The sequence below is a fragment of the Haemorhous mexicanus genome, chromosome 3 (genome assembly GCF_027477595.1).
Source record: "Haemorhous mexicanus isolate bHaeMex1 chromosome 3, bHaeMex1.pri, whole genome shotgun sequence".
NCBI classification, from domain to species: Eukaryota; Metazoa; Chordata; class Aves; order Passeriformes; family Fringillidae; genus Haemorhous; species Haemorhous mexicanus.
In genome coordinates, this window is record NC_082343.1 from 112746461 (window position 1) to 112768858 (window position 22398).

Below are 22398 nucleotides of genomic sequence, written 5' to 3' on the forward strand. Positions count from 1 at the left end.
GCTGCCACGCAGAATAGAAGGGGAAGGGAATTCCAGGCTTGTGGGCTAATTATTAACACAGTTAAGCCTGGCAGCATGCTCAGAATTAGAAAGGAAAAGCCTGAGGGCTGATTGTTCCCTCCCGTTCACAGGATAACCCCACTGGGCTGACTGCGACCTCCCAAGGCAAGGGCCATATCCACACTCCCCCATGGAAAGTTAGTGGGATTCTTATGAATGGCTCCATTAGGAGCTGGGTGGGCTGGATGCCAAAGAAATCAGTGGAGTTGCTTCTGATTTACACGGGGATAAGCATGAGGGTGTATTAAATCTGTAATCCTCGTCCCCACCGCAGGCAGGACTTGGCAGCTGGGTCGTGCAAAGTGCCACGGAGAGCCCTCGGGTGTCACAGAGCACCAAGGGCCCCATCCATGTCAAAGGGCCTTGAGGATGCTGATTCAGAGGCATATCAGGCATCTCAGAGATGATGAACAGCAGGCTCAGCCAGCTTAGTCCTAAACAGTGATTTCAGCTCTGGTGTTTGTTCAGTCTCCACCACTCCAGGACCCCAGGACTTCATCTTGTAGATCATTACTGTACCCTTGGAAGGTGGAGTTATTTTAAAGAAAATGAGGTCCAGGCTCTTCCTGCCTTGCTTGGCATGTGCAGCTTAGGTGGCAGATGAGTCTAAATGAACCAGACATGACCTGCAGTCAGCACAGAAAGGAGGCCACCAAGACCTCACTGACTTCTGAAGGTGACTTAGAGCAACTCTGCTGATTTATGTCCCTTAATTTAGATGGCCTGGCTCTAGCCCAGAAACACAGTGGGCATATTTTAAGGGTTGTGGAGCAATTCTTGAGGAAGATTTAAGCACTAATTCCTGCTGAAAACTGAGTCAAACCCATTTGGGTGACATTTCAAAGCCCAGTGATGATTTCCTCACTTTTGCAGAACTGCCTGCCTATAATCTGGCTCTGTGATGGAGGTGTCCATGGCATACTGGGAGACTGAACAGAGCTCCCTGGATGTCACCCTCACCAGTGACCTGTCCTTTTATGATCACAGAAGACAACCAGTGGCTCCCACTGCTGCAGGGAGAATTAACCCCACAGTCCAAAACTGCCCTTTCTGAGGCTGCTGCCTACTGAGCCAAGGAGCAGTAATATTGGAAAAGCTCTGGGTGTTCATTTCCGCACTTAATTCTCCTCTCCTCTCCTCTCCTCTCCTCTCCTCTCCTCTCCTCTCCTCTCCTCTCCTCTCCTCTCCTCTCCTCTCCTCTCCTCTCCTCTCCTCTCCTCTCCTCTCCTCTCCTCTCCTCTCCTCTCCTCTCCTCTCCTCTCCTCTCCTCTCCTCTCCTCTCCTCTCCTCTCCTCTCCTCTCCTCTCCTCTCCTCTCCTCTCCTCTCCTCTCCTCTCCTCTCCTCTCCTCTCCTCTCCTCTCCTCTCCTCTCCTCTCCTCTCCTCTCCTCTCCTCTCCTCTCCTCTCCTCTCCTCTCCTCTCCTCTCCTCTCCTCTCCTCTCCTCTCCTCTCCTCTCCTCTCCTCTCCTCTCCTCTCCTCTCCTCTCCTCTCCTCTCCATTGCCTCTTCATCTTTCCTGACTGAACTCCATCTGATATCCTAGCTCTTGATTACCAATAAGTTCCTGGCTGAGCACTGACAAGAGAAGATTTATTTCTCTGTTTTCCAGTGAGGAGAACTATTCTTAACATGGAGTTTTTTTCTAAAGGAGAAAAAAAAAAAAAAGGAAATAAGACAACAACTAGATAAAACAACAAGTAGGTTTTTTTGTTTGTTTGGGTTTTGTTTGCTTGTTTTTGTGAAGTGACTGACATTTAGACACCTCCTGGTTCCCATTTACTCCCTTAATAAAACAATTTTTAAGAGTCTGTCACTCACCACACAGCATTAAACTTCAAGAAGGAAGGGGATTGACTGCTTTTATTGTTTTCTAGTGTGGCCAGGCAGTTAGTGCTGAGAGGGTGTGTGTGTAAATATACATTATAATCACATTACAAATCACTGCCAAGCAGAGCAAACGCAGACTAAAGGATGTCTGCAATCAGAGAAAGGATTACAGAGTGGGTTCCTGCATTCCCTGCAGAGTCAGTGGGAAGGTACCTTCCAAACCAAATTTTTAATGTTTTATGGAAAGGTGACCACTTTAAGGTCAATGAATTCCTGCCACTGTGCCAGCACAGTGATCCCCAGAGTCACAGAGTATGCTGAGCTGGAAGGGACACATCAGGATCATAGAGTCCAACTCCTTGTCCCACACAGGACACCTCAAGAGTCACACCATGTGCCTGAGAGAATTGTCAAGACATTTCTAGAACTCTATCAGGGTTGGTGCTTTGACCACTTCCCTGGGGAGCCTGTTCCAGTGCCCAGCCACCCTCCAGGTGAAGAACAACTTCCTAATAGTCAACCTAAACCTCTCCTGACTCAGTGTCAACCATTTCTTCAGGTCCTGTGATTGGTCATCAGAGTGGAGAGATCAGTGCCTGTCCCTCCACTGCCCCTTGTGAGGATGTTGAGGACCCCAGTGAGGTCCCTCCTCCTCTCCTCCAGGCTGAACCAACCAACTGACCTCAGCTTCTCCCCATCCCGCTTCCCCTCCAGAGCCTTCACCATCCTTGTGGCCTCTTTTGGATGTTTAAGATGTATTGATAAAGAAATCTTTATTGTTGCATATATTACAGAAAGAACATTACCCTGGGAATGTAAACTGAGGCAAATTCTGCCTTGTGCATTGCCCAAAAAGAATGTAAATTCCTAAATCAGAGTCATGAAGTTTATGCCATCTGTGTAGGAGAGTCATAGAATGGTTTGAGTTGGAAGGGGCTTTAAAGATCATCTTGTTCCAACCCTCTGCCATGGGCAGGGAGACCTTGCAGTAGACCAGGTTTCTCAGCCCCCAATCCAACCTTGGACACTTCCAGAGGAAGTGGCACAGTTATCTGGATATGGCCAGGATGCTGGTACCTGGCGTCATGGGGGAACACTGAGCTCTCCCAGCAATTCCTCTTGGTTTCCTCTTGGTTTCACCCACTTCAGCAAACATGAGATAATGCATCAGACATTGGCAGTAAATGATTGTTATTTGCACAAGGAAAAACCCAGCAAGGCACTGTACAGACTCCACTGTTTGCTCAGCTCTAGATGGCAGAGAGTTAGACAAAAACAAACACACACACCCCAAAAGCACATCAATATCTGTCTTGTTATCACATTTACATGCTTTTGAAGAAAGTTTATAATGCCAAAAGACATTTTCTACCCTACCTTTCTTTTCAGACAGAATGGATTTTTTTAATGATAGGAGTCACAGGGTTATTAATGAATATTTAACAATTTAAACACAATTTGTAAGTTCTTACCTCAGTTCTCAGTGCTAAAATCAGTCTTGTCTCTGTGCCTAGCTGTCTTATTCTAGATTTCTTTACATGGAACCATGATGCCAATAATCAGTATGCAACAGCCATTGAAGCACATGTCTCTGCTCTGTCTAGGTTTCCTGAAGCCTGTTTTCATATCTCAGTTCATCTGAACCATCTGTATTCTCAGTTGGCTCATGTAAAAGGCAGCTGAAATGGAGATATGGGCAGTTCAGATGTGCACATCTGGTTTCAGGTGCCAGTGAAGGAATTTGTCATTGAGAGCCAAGGCCATAATAAAAGATCTCTGTTGCTACTATGTAACAAGTGCTTCATAAAAATAGCTAAAAATGTGGTTCTTTCCCCACAGAAGTCATGGTCCAAAATGGGATCTCCATCATGAATGTACATTATGGGCAATGTACAGGGAAAGGGAACAGCAGGTAATAATGTTTGAGACCCTGAATGTGTCTTTTATTCATAATTTGTGAAGAAACTGAAATTAGGGCTATTTTTGCATGACTGGGGTAAGGGAAGGCAGCCTTTTCTGAGATTTTAGGAGGTCTTCAGCTCTGCAGAGTAGAGTATCTTGATATAACAGGGCTGGGAATAAGGTCAAAGCAAAGAGGCAGCCTGGGAAGCAGTGTCAGTGGAAGCCTGGATGTTGCTGTCATCTGCAGCTGCTTTGGTAAGATGAGGAGGTCACTTCAGAGAGAAAGCCGAAGACCTTCCTGTAGAAGTTGAAGATGATTTTTTTCAGCTGTGATTTTTATTGGGATAACATTTGCTCACAAATTTAGACAAAGGAAGAATTTTATAAATTTGATCAAACAAAGTTACCTCTCATAAACACAGAAATAAACTCCCAGTGTGTTCCCTTTTCCCTTCTCATCCACATTCTCACCTCACTGTCTGCTCCAGATCCACCTCAGCTGATCTCACTGGATGGTGCTCAAATCACAGCATCTTTTTGACAGTGGGACACAGATAGCAACGCCTTCTCCTGGCAAAGCAGGCCCCTGTAAACAATGCTGCTTTTGTCAGCATCATTTCAACTTCCTAGATCCTCTTAGTTAATAAAAGGGAAGATGGGCCCTAAAGGTACTTCAAAGACAGCAGTCCTTCAGAGGCATTTCCTTCTGCAGCATGAAGGATAGATCCAGAGAGGGTGTGAACGTGTTTTGGAGGGATTGAAGCAAGGAAGTTATGTAAGGCAGGGAAAAGGATACCCCCACAAGCTCCCTGGCTGTTGCCTGAAATTGCCAGAGACTGCAATCAAAGGAAGACATCTTAGTAGAAGATTTGGGAATATTTTATAAAACTTGACTTACTTATCTTAGGGTTTTTTTGCTTGTAGCCCAAACCATTTATGTGTTGTGATAAATGATCAACCAGTGTCTCAAAGTGACCTGAAAAATTACACAGGCTGGACTGGCCAGGCTTTCTGAAGTGCTGAGTCTGTTTTGTCTGGGCACATGATTCAAACCCAGAAATGAGAAAAAACAAGAGCAAGATCCCAGACCTGCCACGGTTTTGACTTCTGCAACCCTTTGCTCTCTGCAAGTTGTAAGACATGGGGGAATTGTGGCTGCCAGCAGCTGATGCTCTGTTTTACCAATCCAGCACAGTAACCAGCAGCCTTCGCCAGTTTGTTTTTCTGTTTGTTGAAATCCTATCTGCCCAAACTTCTGAAATATGTTTTTAAAGGATTTTAACAAAGGCCTTTTGCATGGGAGTCATTTTGTATTTTGTGGGCATCATCATATACAGAGGTATTTTCTTGATTAGGTGTAAGTTTTATTAAGCTCTCTCACTAAAGGATATTCCTTCTTCTTCCCCATGTTTCTTTTGCACTATGATCTCACTTTAGATTACTAATGCAGCCAGATGCATCCTGGATAATTTGGCTCCATGCAAAGTGTAATTTCCCTGTGATCTCTCTGTTGATACAGTCGTTGCTATAGTTCAACATTATCCAATGATTAAACCAGGACCAAAGAACATCTCTGCATTTGAGAAGGACAATTCTGCTATGAAGAGTCATCATGTGCAAGAATGCCTCCATCATACTCAGTAGATTCCCTGCTCTGATTTTGATGGCATTCCCAGTTCCCTTCAGGCATGCCCTCGAGATGTTGACTAAATCTGGCTGGAAAATCCTTCCTGGCACAAACACAGTTTGAGAAACTTAGTCCCACTGACTGTTCAGGGTGTTCAGGGCTTTTCTGATACATTGGCAGATGCTCCAGATAAAGAGGAATTTTTAAAAAAGTTAAAAGGAGTTGTCATGATGGTATGAATAAAAAGGAAACATAGGGAGAGGGGAAGTGGAAAGATTAGGAAGTGTTAATATCAGGGTATGGCATGGAGTTTCAGTAGGAACCAGAGAATCATGCTGTTGCATACAGGTGGACCACAAGCATGCCATCAGTTCTGACTCACATCTGCAGTGATCCATGTCTTATGCCAGAGCTTTTACCACTTGTGGTGAACAGAACAGTCGATACCACAGTGAAGCTACTGCACAGTTTTTAAATGGCTCTTTTTTCCCTCCTCACTCTACATCATGGATTTGTCTGCAGCAAAATAACACATGTTCTTTTAATTGAGTTCAAAGTAGGGAAGGAGCCAGCAAAGGTTTAACTTACAAGTGGAAAGAGAGGAGTTTGCAAAGCGAGGCCAGTTCTGTGAAGCGCTCTCCCAAATCTCCCACTCGCTCAAAAAAATGTTTGAGTTTTTCTTGCCCCAGACTCTGCAAAGTTCAGCCCTTCCTAATTTAATCACTTAAACTCTGGTAAACTGCAAACTCCAGCGTGCTCACAGCTTTCTGTAGATAGCTATTGCATCTCCCTCAGCCCTTGTTTAGCCAAACTGCATACACGACATTCTTTTAATCCTTGTAAAATCAAGGCAAACCAAGCTATTAGTTTTGAATATACACAGAAATGCATCTTCTCCCAAATCTATCAGTGACCCACAACCATTTATTAGCTGCCTTAGCCATCTTCATAAATCCAGTAGAGGGAGGCATTACACAGATGTGGTTCTACAGCTGAGGAACTATCTCCAGATATTTGGGGTCAATAAAATGAAGCAAGGTCACAAACAACCAAAGCTCTGTCTGCTTTAGTGGCCAGGTAGATGTGGAAAAGAGAGGAGGTTTGTAAAGGAAGGGGAAACCTGTTTCCTGGGATGGCAAAAATTAATCTCCCAGTGCTCGAGGTGTTTGAGAGAGAGATGAAATTACCCTGAAGGCAGGGCACTAGGGGAAAAATAATCTTTGATTTAGATGTTCCAGAAAATATGTGGAATAAGGCTTTTCCATTAAATTCATGCATGAAATCCACAGTGTCTCATGTTGATTTAGCAACTGTATTATATGAGATACAACTCATGTAAATCCACATGCTATTTTCTCATCCATTCAGCATAGGCCTTAAACAACATAGGTTTGTTACTTATTTTGCATGTTCTTATTTCTGTTCTACCAGTTTAGCTACAGCTGTGGTAGCAGGAAAAGTTGTTATAAGGCAGGACACTTACCCAGCAACTTGTATGCTCCCACTGGGAGCCCACAGAATCAAGTTCTCATTATGAACTCTATTTTCACCTCCCACATAGTGAGCACTAAAATAGAGGGAAAAAAAAAAAAAAGGCTTCTGGACTGTAAAAATATAGAATTTCTTCCTTAGGAGAAATGCATTGAAAACTAATTTTCAAGGAAGCAAAGCTTTCTATCATCAGTACTGTTATTTCTTATTATTGGTTTGAATTGCTTTAGCACCTGGAACCCTAATCTATGCTGAGGATTGTGCATTGCTGCCTGCTGCAGGCTAATCCATGGGCAAAAATCCCTCTCTAAATCAGCAAAGGAAAGGAGCATGGTTTGCTCTCATTTTACAGATGGATACCTGGTTAAAGAAGATGTAAAGGCACTTGTCCACGTTTATTCTGCCAGCAATGCAACCCAGATCTCTTGAGTTTGAGTCCAATATTTTAACCACAAAGCCCTCCTCTTTCCAGTTTCAGTGTTTAATTAATGATGATGATGTCTGCAGCGTCCTCTTATCAAGCCATCCTTTCATCAACTATAGTATTGTGGTTATTTCTCTGCCATGTGTATGGCTGTCTTCCAGTTATTTTACCAGCTCCTGAAACCATGTTCACAAGTGTAGAATTTGCTAATCTTTCCCAAGTCCCTTCTTAGATGTGAAGCTGAAACTCTGCTTTCAGTGCACACCAATTTTATGTTACTGCTGAATGTAAAGCAGTGATGGTAAAACCTCCTGGGATACGTGGATTAGCTGAGGCTTCCACCACCATTTGTGCTGCCACCTGAAGTGTGAGGTGTGGCTCTTTCTTCTTACCACCAGTTAAGCACCTTAAATTATTTTACCAAGGAAACGGAACATCTTTAGAACAGCCTGTGAATATCATTAAAATGGTCCTTCATGCCATTTCTGGTCGAATTTGGAAATAAATGCAACTTGGTCCTTTCAGGAGTGGGGGGCTTCGGGTTTTGTCCCTTCTTATGGCAAGTCCCCTTATTCCATGGTTCCATAATATCTACCTTTCTCCTTCGTGAGCATCAAGGGAAGAGTTTTGAAGGGTTTATTTGCCACTGGAACCACTTTCCTCTTGTTGAAAAAGGACTAGGTTCATGACGACCCAGAGCTGACTCAGGACCAGTTGTGGGCCCTTCCATCAGCTCTGCAGGAAGCTCAATGAACTATACAGCACGTCAACAAAATTATTTTACTGATCTTGCTAGGAGGTGATCAAAAGAGATGACATTATCATAAGTGGCTTTGTTTCATTATCCACTTTATCTTACTTTAGCTGACCTTTTCTTGGCTAAATCTGCATTCTGGGGATCTGGTAAGAACATGCTTCTGTCAGGCAGTTGGATTAGAAGGTTGCTGTAAATCCCTTCTAACTGAAAGATTCTATTCTATTCTATTCTATTCTATTCTATTCTATTCTATTCTATTCTATTCTATTCTATTCTATTCTTATTCTTATTCCATTCCATTCCATTCCATTCCATTCCATTCCATTCCATTCCATTCCATTCTATCATTTCTTGGTGAAATTAAGAACAAAATGAGCAAGCTTCATTCCCTCTTATGACAAAATGTGTGTTCATAGGAATGCTTTATCTTGTAGCTGACATTAATTTCATGTGCATCACCAAGATGTTATTCTCCATGTTCTGTGATCAAAAAGAAGCAGAAGAGGATTTAAAATTATTGATTGATGTCCCCACAGCTGCTGTATGAATAAATAAAACAGGGTGGGACTCAAGTCCAGTGGAAGATGGCACAATGGCACAATTCTGCTCACACTGAGAGCAGGGTGGCCACATCCAAACAGTCTGTGTGGACACATCCTTGATCCACACCAAGAACCAGGCCTAAATGCTCCTTGGCACAATGCTAGGTGGCCTGGGCAGAAGTAATTCTGCATTATGCACTAACAATTTATCAGTCTGAAAAGTCATAGGCCAGGGCTTCTGCCCATTCCCTGGTTCTTTCCAATTACTTTAAGACTAAATCTACCATGATCTAGAGAGATCTGGTTTATTGTCCCTTGATGGGTAGTTTAGGCAGTTAACTCAGATGAAGCCATATGGATCATGTGGATTGCTACCTTCATGCCTGGATTACAGGTAGAGTAGAAGCAGCAAAATATGTGATATGAACAATAAACTAAGATAGGGAGAAGTAAAGAAAGGGGGCAAATAGCATTCTATGGAGACATTTGTCCTCTGGAGGTGTTTGGATCCATTCTGAGGTCTCCTAGCCAAGACAGTGGGAAATCCAGTCTTCTTTATCAACTCATAACTAGTACTCCTTTTTTTCCTTTTTTTCCCCCATAATTAAATGGAATTAATGCCATTTAATTATTAGATTCTCTGTTAATTAATGGGAAATACTGTCTAGGGACCTGTGGAAGGTTTCTGGGCTATTTTTTCTGAGCAATTTTGTATTGTAATTTCAAGAAAAAAAAATTTAGATACTTAGCCTGGCCTTCATTGCTGCCAACAACACCTGGCAGGCTGGTAACATACACAAAAAATTGCATCTGTCATCAGTAAAATGTCAATCCTGCAGTCCATGCTGGGGCAGAATTCCCAACCAAGGCATTATAAAACCCTCAGGAATAAGGAAGACTGAATTGGAATCTTATTTTGTTCAAGTTCATCTCTTTTTGTGTTTTGATTTTCATTCCTTTTGACGGAAAATAAAATTCACTATAGTTGACCATTTGAGCATCAGGCTTTGTTTAGGTCTGAGACTGGCACACGCCCAATGTTTCAATCAAAGCCAGAAGACTAAAGGAGAGGGAGATAAAGAGCAGTCCTTGTAAAGACCCTGTCATCCCATTTTGCAATGTTCCAGAGAAAGAAAAAGTTACTTATAGACCCCTGTAGTTACTAGCTTATACCTTGAAGCATGACATTCTATTACCTTTCTCCTCTAACTGGTCATCAAATAATCCTACCGTTTTTTAACTCCTCTTCTACAGAATGAATCCACCAGTCTTGCTTTTCCTTCATATGGTTTTTTGCACATCTTTTTGCTTTTGTTAAGAGTCCCAGTTTAGCCTTAATGCACTCTTGCTTAGCAGTGCTTGCAACACTCAGACATGCATTAATTGATCTTTGGATATGCTCTCCTTCCCTATCTGCTTCACTGATTTGTTCCGTTCAATTTCATTCAACATGTCTCGCATCGAATTGTGCTGTAATTTCCTCTGCTGAAGTTCAGCATCCTTTGTGTTTAACTCCTGGGTCTCTCCATAGTTCTAATTACAAACCTGGAGGATTTAGTTGGAATTTTAATGGCAATATAATAGTAAGCCTAGAGCCAAAACAAGTACTCAGTATTTTGGGACTGCCATGAACTGAGACGCAGACCAGGCAGCAGGCTTTAAACACAAGTGTGCAAAAAACATTTAAGGCGACTTAACTGAAATTCCTTCTTTTCTCCTTTACCAACTCATTTTATTAGGGAAAGTTTAATTTGTTAAATTGAAATGCTCAGACATTTTAAAGAGAAAAGACTCCAAAAATGTAGCATGTATTTCATGCCAAAATCTTATTCCAGAGTTTGCCACCCATTTGTGTTTCAGTAGAAATATTTGCCTCCCACTCCTTGGCACTGGCTCAAAACTCTTTTTCTCAAAGGAGGTGCTGAAAAAGCATCTGAGTATTAATTTGTCTTTTGTGGGAGGTTTTAGTGTTGTTATAAATCACTATAAATCACAAATCAGGTTTTAAATGGGAGACTTCATAAGCCAGTCTCACTGAGTAAGGCTGTGAAAATGAAAAGCTTAAAGCAAATGTTATCTTGATGTGTTGTATTTAAATCACCTCTAACGGACTTAGTGGCCTGGTTTTGCCAGTGTCTGACTGCTCTTCCAGATGGTGAAGGGAGATGTGGTAGGCGCCTCCTCTTTCAGTAATTATTCTGATTCAAAACTCCATTTGTCAATGGAAGCTGCTTCAAGTCCCAGTTTGAATTTGCGGACAGACTTTTCTCTAAGGATCTCATATCTTTGCAAGCATTACTGGTAATTTACCCAGTGCACAGTCTGAATTTAAGATCTTTAGCACCAAGACAGCACTTCTTGTTCTGATAAAAAATATATGTGATCCCATATGTACAGTTCTGAGTGTTTCAAAACCTCAGCCAGAGACTTAGTAACACCCTATATTTACATGACATTTTTCATGCTGAGGTATTTCTCTGAGTCTGGTACACCAACCATGTGTAGGTAATTATCAGTAATCATCACTAATTGTTTTTACAATTCTTTTTCCATTTTGGCATCAACTTTGAAACAGCAGCTTAACATGAGCTCATCTAAACGTAGACTTTGAGAAGACAACATTTCTGAACAGGAGCTGTATAGGGAGTCCAACGAGACAAAGCATTCCAAGTTGGAGCATGGCCAGGACACCAAAGTCATTGCTAGAAGTCATGGGATCACTAATGCCCACAAAGTGGTCAGGACCTCCACCGAGTTTTATGAGTGTAATGTCTCACCCTAAGAACAACTTCTTCAGCAGCACAGTACCCCATTGTACTGCCCTGGACTCCTTCATGTGCAAGGAGAAGAGTCCCATTCACTGAACCTCTCGTGCCAGCGCGCCCGGCTGACCAGACTGTCTCAGAGCGTCTCCCAGCCCAGCAGACCACCTGTCTTGGCTCACCACATGTGGCTGGGAGCCAGCAGGACATGGCAAAGCTCTCAGCTTTCTCAGATAAAGACATTTTTGAGGCCTCATGGGATTTGTCCATGTCTACTGAATTTTCTTCATACCTTCGTGCTTCAGCTCAACAGTTTGCAAAGCAGAGGGGAATCAATTTGGAAAGCTCCTCCTTTGTGTCTGCAGCAGCCGGGGTTGGTATCCCAGCGCTCCGGGCGGTCCAGTGATAAAAGGCTACTGAGGAAACTCACTGAATCCACACATCCCAGCACTGCCCAGGCCAAACTGCCTTTTACCACATGGGGCCATACTTCAGGTGACTTAAATACTCTTGAAAAGCTGTTGAAATTGCAACTGCCTTCCCACCTTCTCTGGTAATGCAAATCCATCTCTTTCTGTCAATGTGTGGACCCTGCTGTGAGTTTAGCCAAACAATGCTGAACAGGCATGATTTCCATATGACAAGAACTCTGTGCAGCCCAGCAGAGATTAAAATACAGGCTTTTTCAGTTTCTTTTGCCATTTACAGTTAGCTACAGGACCCTGCTGCTTGGACCTGTGGCTTTTGAACATTTCTCTGGCTTCATACACCAGCCTTACAGCAGCTCTGTGCAGAAAAGAGGAAGACAAATTGAAACCTTTAGGTATGTGGGGAATCTGTAGAGTTGTTTTAGGATGCCAAGGCAACTGTAATAATTACATGACCAAATTCACCACTGAAAGTTCAACTCACTTTCCCAAGTCACTGCCCATGTAGCTCGTCTATGCACACCATCCATTGGTAGGAAAGAGTGAAGTCTGGGACATCATTTTCTGCAAACAGCAGGGTTAAATGTTACCTTTTATTTATTTAAATAAAAACAACTTTTAAAGATTCTCTGGGAGATTACATGAAGGCTAGAGGCCTATGTGCATAACTGAGTTTTTACTGACACAGGTCAGACACAGGTCCTGAGAGCATGAATATCTGAGTAGCTGTAGCTAAAATCAAAGGAAATTTCAGGCTAAAAAGGTGTAGACAGTAGAAGTAGAAAAAATAAACAGATAGGATTCTAGCTTGGTCTGAAATTGGAATTCAGATATCTAAATCTTACTGTGGTTGGGATTTAAACCAATCCAACCCTACCCAAAAAATATAAACATCATAAAACATGGATGGATCTGTCTTAGCAGACATTGCTTCCACATAAGGTCTGGAAATCACAGAGAAACATCTGAACACGAGCTAACCATGATGCAATACAACAAATAGACTCAGAGCTTGGATTTAAATAAGAAAATTGTGAGTAAGAATAGAAAGTGCACTTACTAGTTTAAGACATGGTAGAAATCTTGCAGGTTGCCTTGGCTTTTTGTGCCTGGATCTGGTCTATATCCTTCGACAGTGAAATAGAATCTCAAGAAAAAATCATATGTGACATGAGATTAGCTTTGGAGACCTGTGATAGGACTTCTGCACTGGAAAATCAACATTTGAGTATTATTTTTTTCAAGGAAAATTGTTACCTCAAATACAGGTCTGAATTAGAAAAACAACTAAAAACTCAAGGGACACTGTAGGCTGTAGAGATATTGACACATTTCCATGTCTCCAAAGTCCATGGAAAAGAGAAATCTTGGGGTTTGCTCTGTCAGATGACTATACAGAAGTTATGTATAAGTTTTCTGTATAGTTATGCACTTCACTAGTATGAAAAAGAGAATTCTTAATACAAAAAAGGAAATCTGCCTTAGACACACTGTCAGTGGTATGAAAACAGGTCCAAAATTATGGTTTTGCAGCATCAACTGAACATCCATGCTGCATGTTATCCATTTATCCAGGCATTTGGTAAGAAATCCTGGTAGTTTGTGGAAAGGAGGGAGTAGAGAATAGAGAGAAGAAGGAAGGGAGGGAGGGAAGTAAAATAGTGTTGATTTTAATTTTTGCTATGGTTTGTTAATTTTGGCATGTGGGAGGTGGAATAGCTCCTGGCTTTCCTTTTATTGTGATTATACTTTTTAATGTTGGCAAACACACCTGGAGCTGACAATAGGCATTTTTCAGAAGCACATTGTTATGAATAAAACTAAAAATAAAATAATGAAGCTAAACAGAAAACTGACTGTGTGTTTATCCTAAAGTGACACCCTAAGGCCTTACTGTTGTACTCTCAAACTGCATAAGCCTGTCACCCTGGCAGCAAACAGATAAAAGAGCAAAGATCTATATTTACCTCTTGGAAGGGGGGAAACCATTTGTAGGGCTAATTCCTGTGGTCTTTCTGCAGGTAGAAGTCCTGAGCAGTTTTATCTGAGTAGGATCTAAGTAAAGACATCAGGGTTTGGCCTGCCATTATATCCTGATTCTTTTCTTTCATCTACCACTTACAAAACAAGTCAAAATAAATGCCTATTGAATTATGATTGCCTGAAATAATGTACAGGAAGTAAGAGTGTAAAACAAGGAATGCTTTTGGTTGATAAATATGCTCTTGAATGGTACACATGAACTAAACACTGACATATGTTACATGTTCAGAGATACAACACTGAGGCTACTGTTTTTAATTTCATAAACTTATGTCTTTATAAGAAGTATTTGTATAATAGTTGTCTATACTTTTATTCATATATTCATGCACACGCTTACATACACAAGCACGCACGTTAATAAAATGTCATTCCTCAGAGGCTAAGGCGTCTTTGCTTAAGGATTTTCAAAGGCAAAAACTCTGAGTGCTTAACCCATAGACAGATTCAAAAGCAATTTCAAAGACCACATTGTTTCTTGCACTGGTTTCTTAAAATCTATGGGTCTCAGTTGGTTATTTCATGGTAGTAACTCAAAAACCAAGACAAAACTGTGTGCATGTACTCATTGATTTGGAAGCTGTCCCAGACTTGATGAGTATAAAAGATGAAAGTAACTTTTCTTCTTGCTTTCTCTCAGATTACTATTTCTACAAAAATTCCAGGTTCACTCATAAGTCCCAGAGATGTGGGGGCACTTCAGCTCAACAGAGCCACATTGCATGGGCTGTGGCAGTGTGCAAGAGGTATTTTCTTTGTGTGGTTAGAAGTTACAACTATGAGAATGGTGGACAAATGCAATCTACCAACTGCTGATTCTATGCCAGCTGTCTTTTCCAAGTGTTCAGGCTGTCACAATTTCATGTTTTCAGTCATTGCTTCAGCAAATAATTCAGGATATGAAGAAAGGATTTAGTGACACTGGAGATGGAAGCCAGTCTTCCACTGGACATACTTAGACATACTTAGTCTTCTGAGTTTGGGAGGGTCTTATATAGGACAGAAAATGTGCCTGAATACACATTGATGAAGGTGAATTTGAAAGTTATTTGACTCATTTTCAAAGAAAAAAAATATTTACTGCATGCTTTGTTTCCTTAAAATGGATTTTATTTCATTAGAGGTGAGTAACAGCAGTGGTTGTGCATCTGTGAAGGCAATAAATTTCAGAATTTTGGGACTCCTGAGAAGTGGGCACTCATACTTTTGGTATTTATTTCTTTCTTTAGGAAATTAATCCTGAAGAAAGAGTGTCTGATTCTGAGCAATGTCCTGAAGACCTTTATCTTCATATTAATTATTAGCAGGTGGCATCTTGATCAAGAACACAGGAGAAGAATTTAGCAGGTGGTCTTTGAGGACACTTATATCACTTCTGCTTTCTGTTTGTAAGAAGAAGGAGGGAGTTTCAGCTGAAGAACAGCTCCTACAGGAGGGCTGTGCCATCAGGAAGCAGTACCAGTGGCTCAGTGGTGGTACACTCTCCATCAGAGCTGGTGCTGCTCCCAGCCATCACCTCAGCTGATGGTAGGAGAGGTTAAGAGGTACAAATAGCATCTTTCAGACACAGCTAGTAACCTGAGTCCTCATGAGCTGTTTTCCTCTCATTACGATTTTTCATCTTATTTTACAGTTAATTTTCGAACTGATGCTTTCTAGACTTAGCAGATCACTGACAAAATCAAGTTTAGCTACAGAAATCTAGCAGGCTACACTGTGAACATCACAGAATCACAGGATGGTTTGGGTTGGAAAGATCTTTAAAAATCACCTGGTTCTACAACCCTGCCATGGGCAGGGACGCCTTCCACTATCCCAGCTTGCTCCAAGTCCCGTCCAACCTGGCCTTGGACACTTCCATGGATGGGGCAGCCACAGCTTCTCTGGGCAACTTATTTCAGTGTCTTACTCCTATCACAGTAAAGATTTTCCTCCTAAATTTATTCTAAATTGTCCCTTTTTAAGTTTAGAGCCATTACTCCTTGTGCTGTCATGACATACCCTTGTAAATATCTTCAGCCAGGTTCCTCAAAATCCTGTCCACTCTGACCTTGAACGTTTCCAGGCATGAGACATCTACCATCTCTCTGAGCAAGCTGTTCACAGATATCCAGATATTCCTTTCTATTCAAGAGGCTTCTACATTGTATCATGACTATTCACATATATATGGACAACACAATGGAAAAATAAAAATATATAATTCAGAGCCTTGTTGAGATCTCCTATGAGGAGGAGATGATATTGAAATGTGTCTTTTCTCCTTCTCTTTCATTCCATTAATGGCCTTTCAATATCTAAAGGGGGCTTTAAAGAAAGATGGGGGCAGTAGCAATACAAGGGGTAATGGTTATAAAATAGAAGAGGGCAGATCCAAATTAGATATAAGAAAGAAATTTTTTATGGGAAGGGTGGTGAAACACTGAACAGGTTATCCAGAGAGGTGGACAGTCCCTGGAAACACTGAAGGTCATGTTGGACAGGGCTCTAAGCAACCTGATCTGGGTTAAGTTTCCCTGTACCTTGCAGGAGAAGAGTGAGTGTAAAAAAAGCCTAAAGATGAAGCCAATGAATTAGATCTTTACATGAACACAATACAAAACATATATATATATATATAATATTTTTATAATAATATATATATATATATAGAACCCAATACAAAAAACCCCAATATGTGTATATGAATTATTGTGCTGGAATATATCCAAACTGTTTTTTCTTTCCAGAATGCATATCTGGGATTTTTTGTTCACATCTTTATGGCTTTTATTGGGCGATAATTTATAGGCCAGCTGATGTCAGCATAATCAGAGTTTAGTATGATTTCTTCTTCTTTTTGCTCAGCAGTGCTGTATTTATTGGCCTGTTAAGTTTCATTTCAGTGAGGTGCAGCCTGAGCCAACTGTACATAACTTTGAAAAACTCCTGAAAACGGGGTCTCTCCCTGCACTTTATACTCCCCCTCATGCTTTATATTCTCATAATATATTAAAGGATTCTAGTGTCACCTTCCAAGAAATATCCAGCATTTGCTCATAAATAATTTTTAGCAGTTTTGACTTTCCTAAATCTTTGTGGGTTTTATTTTTTTTTTTATTCCCACTTTGCCTGACAAAATGACAAGTTCAGGGGCAAAGCCTGATTGACTGCCCCACATTAGACATTTCACAACTGTCTAAGCATAGTTCAGATGTCACCAAACCCAGTGGAGAGGCCTCTGCGGAGTTCAGCAGGTTATCATTTTCCTACTGTTTGATTTGTGGTTACACTGCTTCAGTAACTGTAAAGAAATTAGTTCCTGGCTAGACAGGAACTGGTAAAACGAAAGTGGTGTTGATAGAGGTGTTACTGACATGGGCAGGATTTTTCCCCTGCAAGTGAAATTTGTCCTGTCTTGTCCCAGTGCATTTTCTAAAATCATTACTTCTAATGTCTCCACTGTTTTTTTTCGGTTTTTTTTTTTTTTTAACATGCATAAGTAATCACTTTGCCTAGAAGCTTTTTTCAACCATTTCTCCTTTGCATTTTCATATCTATTTTTATGGTTTGCAGTCAGCTCTCAGTGAATACAGAGCTGGTTTGCTCTTCTCTTGCCTGAAGCTGCTCTTTCATTGTTAGATGTCCCTGCATTCACACACACACCTCGCACAGAGAGGAAATAGATGTGAACTGAGGCTGCAGAGATAAAAACTGCTGAGGCTGACGAAAAGAAAAACTTAATCCAGCTTGCACAAATGAAGTCTGTGTCAGAAAGCTGCACAGCTCCTCCAGCCTCATTCATGGTGCACTGAATTTGTCTTATAACAGGACTATTATTTTTTCAAAACATGTGTTTTCAGGGCCATATTTAAACTCAGAGTAAATACAGGTTTGCCAGCAAAGGCACAGAAAAAAAGGCCTTTCATTATCTTGCCTATATTTTCAACCAATTCCTGCTCAAACAATAAATAAGCCAAAGAGGGAGGTATTTTTCTCTTCTATGGAAATGTTGATATTTTGAACTTTTTCAGGAGATAAAAATACTCAGACACAAAGCTCACTGTAGTTTGGGCATATTAAACCATTCTTCTAAAAGGAAAAAAGCATCAGCTCCCTGAATTATAGCAAGAGTTCTTTTTTTATTTACTCTAATTAGTTAAAATTTGAAAAGACAGCCTGCTTTTAAACCAAACCAAACAAAACCAAACCAAACCAAAACACCCTTATGATATTTCATTTTGAAAAATGGCATAAGGTGCCATTTGGAATGTGAACACCTAGAAACTGTGGGTGAACTTGTAATGAAACTGGCCCTTCCTGCATAAATTTATGGCTGCCAGTGAATCAGCTTTTTTTTTAGAAGATTTATACAAAAACTTTGAAGAACTCTACCAGAAGACCACTGATATTTAAGCATACAGTATTCAAGGATAAGAATAATAATTCTTCCTCATTACTAGGGGTCACATTTGCTTTAACCAAAGTAAACCCTTTCATAGTATTTAACTATTCCTTAGCTCATCCAGACCAATTCAGTCGGGAAAATGAGGACCTGAGAGTTGCATCGTTAGCTGGTTTGTCATCTGAAGTTCAGCTTTTTGTTCTGTAGTCTCCTGGTTTGGTGCTGGGTGTCTGCTACTGTGACAGCTGTCACATGGGCATCACCAAGTGTTCAGAAGATCCTCCTCTGTGTCAGGCTTCTGTGTAGCTTGAGCTTGTCTCTGATGCACCTTAGTGATTTCTGAGCATGAAAAGCTTTGCCACAGGGGGGAAAAAGGCAAAGTTGAAGAATGGAAAAGTCCAGTCAAAAATGACCTGAGTACATGCACCCTGTGGTCCCTTGGGTAGCCAAAGCTCCCAGCAAGAGCAGCCTGTGCCTGGAAGACCTCAGTGAAAAAGCCTGGAGGTCAGAGCTCTGCTGTCCTTTGCATCCTGAGGACTGGCTCTGTGGGAAGTGTTCCCAAGAGCACTGATGTGGCAGAGAACTGGAGTCATATACTCTACACCATACCCTTGCAGTGATTGAGTCAGAGAAATTAGAGATGGAAAATGCACTTAGGTCACTTGGTCCATTCCCTAGCTGTTTAAAGGTTGCCCCCTGCAATGTGTTCTTCATTGCTTTGTCTAGTCAGCTTCCCCCTTTTCCCTGGGGGTGCCATTCCACGTAGTAATAGACCTCGTTGTTAGGAAAATTTTCCTGATGTGCAGCCTAAATTTTCCTTGGCTCATGTTCATCCCACTACTTCAGTTAAAACCTCCTAGTCAGCTCTTAACTTCTCTCCACCTCAGGCCCTTTTCTTCCATCAGAGGAAACAAATGAGTCTGATGGAGTAAAGCCCTGTGTGTTTAAAAAATAATGACATCCTTACCTCCCAAGAGTGATAGTCCATACAGAGTTAACATTAAATGTGAAAATTGCCTTATTTTATGCAGAAGAAATTAATGGGCCCCTGGAAGCTTTAATCACATGTCTGTTGGCATGGCTTGAAAAGTCCAATGTCTACCACCATTTACTGAAACACATGGAGCCAGGTCCCACCTGGAACAGATCAATCTGCCCTGGTTGGTCAATCCGAGCTCAAAGTCCCATGGAAATTAGTATCACCCAAACACTTGTGAGCTCCCTTCCCAGTCAAAGCTGGGAAGAGAACCATTTACCACTCACTGGTGACATATGTGAGACACCAGGCTGGTGTCACCAACACTTCCATTACTCTGAAGAATCTGGGAGAAACTGTGGGGTTTGGATTTCCACTCACAGATAGCCAAGTTAAGCTAAGAATCCACTGTACTCTCCTAGCAGAGCCACATGAGCATCTGATGTTTTGATTCTGCTGACAGGGAGAAGAAATGCCATTTTCTATCGACCCAAAATAAATACTGTCCAAAAAAAATTTGAGGAAATGGGTAAAATAGCAATGCAGAGGAAGCAAAATGCTTCAATTATTTCTTGAACTACTAGCATGGCTTGATATCTTTAATAAAATAAATGTTTAGAAAAAGAAACAGTCTTTGGGATTTTTCATTCTTTTTCAGGACCCTCTTATTTTTGTTTTGTGACAAAAACAATTTGTTGCCATCACCATGAATCACCAAGGGCTTCAGCTGGTGGAAATCCACAATTTTCTGTTCAAAATATGTTTTGAATTACAGTTATAAGCAGTAAGCTCTTCTAGAGGGCTGTTCCAGTAAGACCTGCCTCTGAATAAAATGAGATTTCAGCCAAAGTTCAAGATAAATGGGAAGCTAGGCTGAGTGGTAGATGGGAACGAAGTGGATCAGATCAGATGTTGACATTATACAATGTACAGCAATTGTCTGGGAACCACTTCCACAAGAAAAAGCAGTAGTGAGAAGTTACTGTTTCATCCTGGCTTATTTTAGAGAGTCTGCAGCAGAACCTGGCAAGGGGTTGTGGTGCACTTCTGTCTTCAACTTCTACATAACTGAATTCCTCTTTGTTGAGAGGAAGATTTCGGTTTCATACACCACTTGTTATTAATAATTATCTTGTGCTGTTACGGTGTTTAAAATCCCTTTCCATGCTAAGCTTTGCATAATGGCAGAACAAAAACCTACTCCTTGCTCTGAAAATGTAAAGGCTTGGTGTAAAATGAGGGGGACAGAGAGAATCAGTGTTATAGAGGAGCAGATGAACACCTTTGCTCAGTGCTGCAGTCCCAGCACACCCAGGAGAAAGGACAGAGTCTCATCCCTTCATGCCAGGTTGGATTGGGCTCTGAGCAACCTGATCTCATGGAAGGTGTCCCTGCCCATGACAGGGAATTGGAACTGGGTGATCTTTAAGGTCCCTTCCAAGCCAAACCATTCTGTGATTCTGTGACATCTGAAAGTCCATGTCACCTTTATTTCCTGTAAGACCAGTACTAATTGCCTATAGTCCTACAGCCTAACTCTGGCTAAGCCAAGAGCAGGGTTTCAGTGTCTGTCAAGAGGAAGAAAAATTCCACGTGGAAGATGAGCAGAAACACCTAAGCAATTACAAAACATGCTGCTTTTTAGTATTCAAAAGCAGCCTCCCAGCCCAGCCATGGCTGGAAAAGCCCTTGGGTTCAGCTTTATTCAGCTCCAGTGCACTTTGGGAGCAGTGCTGCCTGCCTTGGTGTTCCTCTGGCACAGTGGGCTCCATATCCAGGTGGGGCTGGGCAGACCCTGCATTTCTATTGCATCCTTGGGTGATGTGAGCAGAGGCTCCCCAGCCCATGGGATGGGTATGGAGTATGTGGCTTTGGTCCCTGGTGGGGTGACTCAGTTGTCTGCTCCCCAGCACAGCCATGACCAGCACAAACACTGCACACACAGCCCAGGACAGGGACAGTCAGGGCCACAGGGTATCCTTGCCCACACTGGTGGCCCAGCATCTTCTGCCCCGTGGCATCCGAAGAGGATCTTTCACCAGGCTGGCAGCTGTGGGCTCAGGATAAAGCCCTGTGGTTATGGGTGCAGCCAATCCCTGGCACAGGTGTCCTGGTTAGTTGTTCACAGGCTGAAACACTGAAGAGAAACCCAAAGAACTCTGCAAAATGCTGTAGTGAAAGGTCTGGGAGGAAGCTGGAGGCACAATCCCTGTGGCTTTGTGGGCAGAGATGGGTGTCCACAAGGGCATCTGGCAGAGGGTACCTGCTTTGTGCTGCCCAGACAGAGCTGGGATGAAAAACCCTCTTGTCTGGAGGAGGGAGCTCACTCCCAGACTCTGAGCTGCCAGCTTGCAGCTGGGCTAATGGGAAGGAATGCACTCCCCAGCAATGATTCTTTATAAATTATTTTTACTGGAAGATTTGAGTGCTGTTACGGTGAATGTGTGTACAAATATTGGAAGAACAATGTGTGCTAGAGAAAACAAAGTGAAAAACCACCCGGCTTCCTATTTCTCCTGGGTAAACCTGTGATTTCTCCCACCTTCTTGAGTTGCAGTCTAATACAATATTGTACAGCCTGCTGCCTCCTTAAATAATTCCTGCTGGAGTAGCAGACACTGAGTACATCACTCAAACCCCATGAAGTTGTTTAGCTTTCCGTTCCACATCCTGAGGAGTTAATTCTCTGGGAGAATGGAATGACCTGGATGTTCCTCTGGGTGCTCTCCTGGCACAGGATTACTCCTGGCATGGGGCTGGAGCTGGATATTTTGGGGGAGCTTCCAGTTTTACTGTCAGTCCTATTCTCCTGAGTTCCCATTTCCCCTCTTCCTGTTCCTCACACTGCTATTGTGATTCAAATAAATGTGATATATTAATGTTTCACCGGTTTAAAATGAACTGCAATTACTAACAGAGGATTTATTTCATTTACTTCCAGCCACCTAGAAGTCAAGCATCTGGCTTACAGGAGTCATCTATAGTCTGGGGAGAGCCATGGGCATTGCCAGAAGTCAAATGCCTTCCTACCTATTTTAAATACCTTTTTTAGACTGAGATGAAAGCCCATGGCTTTAGAGGAACTACAAACCCAAGGTTTAGATGATTCAGGTGTGGTGACTTGAAACCCACCTTCAATATTTGCTCAGAAAAAAACAGTGAAAGATGAGATCAG